Below are 4004 nucleotides of genomic sequence, written 5' to 3' on the forward strand. Positions count from 1 at the left end.
TGTTAGAATGGTACACTTTTTGTTGAGTGACTCCCCGTTACTCATCCTATTATTCATTATTTTAGATTAATCGATTGTTGAAGAGCCAATTTACGAGGAGTTTTTTTAGGAAGTCCCTAAAGAAGAACATATCGATGATGAACAACCTTCATGAGTTTAAGATATATTAGAGTCTAGGGTATTCTTCTTGTCGTTCAAAAAACTTATGTCAGGGTATTGTATGCCATTCTATTTAGTACTACTTATACATTATGCCAGTTATGTCTTGAGATTAAATGTTGATTTTTGGATATTATCACTAGTTAGCTTCCACTCTTTATTAATCAGTTGGATATTATCACTAGTTACCTTCCACTCTTTATTAATCAATTGGTTGTTTACATTTTTCCGTTGTGTTATAGTTGATAAATAAATTATTATCTATTATTTTATATTATTATGAGTTGGATTAGTTTATTATGCCTTTAGATTTAGCAAAAAAATTATTACGATTTGTGTTGAATTTGAGGATGTGACAAAGGTCTTTGTAATAATATTGTAAATCTATATAATAATTTGAAAGAAAATTTGAAGACTAAATTGAATTAGTTGTTTTGTTCGACTTATGGATGTTTTATTTATTTATTTATTTACTTTATCTAACTTAAGTAGTATAATAACACAATTCCTGTTATATGCAACATTTCATTTCAGATCTATAACAATCTTGACAACTTCATTGATCCCATCGTTTCATATATAAGTCCAAAGTCATTACTTTAATTAATAGGTTCCACTTAATGGGTTTCATAAAATCTAATCCTACAGTTATATATATTCATATAAGGAAATAAAAATAAATAAAAGGGAGGAATGACAACAACACGGTCTAAGTATTAAAATATCAAAGAACCAAACATCAAAAGTAAACTTGATAAAATCAAAATATAAATAAGACTATATGTTTACCAAATGTGTAATACAAAGAAAAGGTCTCGTGACCACTTTCCATATCAGGTCTAATTCTTGTATATCATTATTATCTAAGGAAAAAATCATAATAAAACTATATGTTATACTTTATTCAGTTCAATGTTTTAAACTAAGACATTAGCTTACGAATAGAATTTCAATTACCTTGGATATAATCTATCTTCTTTCTATTTAGATTTATAGGACATATTTGTTTGTGGTGTTCGAATTTGTGACATAATGCACTTTTTTTTTCTTTTTCTATTAGTTCAACTCAATAGCTTTTCAATCTACCCGTAGTATGGACGTTTTCTTTTCTCTTGTCATCCTTCTTCCTATATTTTGTTTACGAGATATTCAAGACCAAAATAATGTTATTACTATATTTTCATGTGTACCTTTGATTACAAAAATCATAGGATTTGTCATTTTTTCACATCGAATTTTGTAAATTTGTTTAGATATTTCAATTATAATATTCGTGAATAATGCGTATGCTTTCATTAAAGGAGATGCAAAATTGACCAATCTAATATCCTATTGATTCATGTTGTCAAATCTCAATGTGTAGCACCCCAAATTCTAACATAAATCCCCATGATTCCATGCTAAAGTCGAAGGCACTAATATAACAATTTCAAAAATAAATATATAAAGTTGTGATAGATTATAATATAACAGTGAAAAAATAAAGAATCTGAATTATAAATGTGATAGTAACTCATAAAATTTCTAAGTGCACAAGTACTCAAAATACTAACACTCAAAGTATATGTGCGGTTAGAATCCTGTCGATAGCTCTGATGGACCCTGCCACACTAATCCAAAGTTGCTCCGAGTAGCTCCTTCCAACCAGCGGTGTGGTACTTGCTAAAATCACTTCAACGCTCAAGTTAGAGAAGCAGATGAATAGTCTTTGAAAACTAATTAGACTCTGATCACCCCTCTCTCCAAAAAGAACATATCCAATAATACTTAATGTGGCATTTATAGTTCCTGGTCGTGAATCAAGGTTTCCAATTTTTCAGGCGGCAATCCTGGGATATCTACTGGTTCAGCGGAGTTGTTCAACTAACGAGAATTTTTTAGATTGATTGTACTAAACTATAGAGATCTTCTCCAAGATCTCTGGGATTTATGTGCGCATATCAGGCTTACGGTTATTCTACGACCAGGTCTGTCTTGCTTGGTTAACCTAGTTTCACTTGATGTTGTGCTGCCCTTCTAACCAGGCTAGGAAGGTTTCTTCTTTGACCTATCCTGCTTAAAAGGCAGTGCCCGTATGCTAATATGTGCCTGGTACCACTTAACTGGTTTGAACACGTGTCCGGCCTAAATCAATGCGCAATTATTTTCCTCTACAATATACTAAAAGTAAATACTGGCCTAATATTGCTAACACACAAAAATCAACTCCTACTCTCGTACTCAAACAAAAGAAATAAAACAAAATATCCTAACTTTACTAACATGGAAATGGACTATGATCGTCTATATGTTTTACAAATTAGAATTCATCCATCGACTCCTCTAAGTACTCCTCAACTGAAGAAGGATCTGTAAATAAAATGGTAGGATGAATAACAAGGGGTTACCCAACAGAAAACAACTATCTCAAACTAACAATATCTTAGACATAATGTTAAAAATCATTCTAAAGCATTTGAAATATATACAAGTTTCTTAAATTAAACCAAAACAGTAATAAAAATCATGTTCGCAATATCACAATATCACCATTTAAATATAGAAGTAACATTATTTAAACAATTTGCAAGTAATCTTAACTAAATAAAAAACATACATAATAGATCTAAATACAAATTGTAGTAGTGTAGTTGATAAGAGTGTTGAGAATCACAACTATATACTGTAGACACTCCAATTTGAACGGGCCCTTACTTGAAAGAGTCCAAAAATATCGATTTTCCAAATAGATGGGCCAACGGGTCTTAAAGGCCCAAGTCATTGAAAAGTGACATTTTGATCGAGCCAAGGCCCCTAAGACCTCTTAATGGTTTAGGGACCCACCAAAATGACTCGACCTACCCTACGCTTTCTCAATATTCGTCGCTCTGCTTTTAAAAACCAAAAATACCCGATTCTCAATAAAATTTGTCAACGGGCCTAAAAGGCCCGATTTGCCAACATGGGTATTTTGATCAACCAAATGATTAAAAAAAAAATGAACAAACTAAAAATGTGAGACTTGAGACGCCTCCATCCTTCCATAACCTTCACCACTCCATCTCCAAATCCGAAAAAAACCTAAGCCAATCTAAGGTCACGAACCCACAAGTCACTTAAAATGTATTTCTCGCATTATCTCCTAACCTAAATCCAATCCTATATCATCTAAAAACTCGAAAACGTATCCACCCTCCCAAATCCAATCCAAAATGATCCCAACCAATTCCTAAAACTCAAAACCTTTTCTAAAACCCAAGCCCAATGTCTCTAAGCCCAAACCCATATCCAATTCATATCTAACCCACAACCCTAACTCATAACCCACAACCCTAACCCATAAACCACAACCCACATCAACCAATCACTCTTTTATCATCAAAAGGTGACACATGTCATCACCTCCTCTCACCTCCCTCATCAAATCACCCACCCCATCACCTTTCTCTAAAAAATTAACTACCCACATCACATTTTCTCTAAAAAATCACATCAACCCACACCCTCTCCTAACCTACCCTCATTACTCCCTATAAACCTTCATTCTCTCAAATCAAACACTTCCAACCCATACCTCCTCCTAACCTACCTTCATAATTCCCTAACTCTAATTTTCTCAAATCAAACACCTCTAACCCACACCTCCCCCTAACCTACTATCATCATACCTCCCCCTAATTTACCATGATCATTCCCTATAAACCCATCTCTACAACCTAAATATACCTATCCTCTCAAATCAAACACTCATTCTCTCCCATCAATTCATCTAAACCCCTAATCTCCACACATCTTGTCACATGTCACCATTTCCCTCACCCTTTCAAAACCTAATTAAAACTCATTCCCCTCAACTCACCAAACAC

Source organism: Akebia trifoliata, chromosome 12 (genome assembly GCF_017979445.1).
Source record: "Akebia trifoliata isolate Shusen 1 chromosome 12, ASM1797944v1, whole genome shotgun sequence".
Taxonomy (NCBI): domain Eukaryota; kingdom Viridiplantae; phylum Streptophyta; class Magnoliopsida; order Ranunculales; family Lardizabalaceae; genus Akebia; species Akebia trifoliata.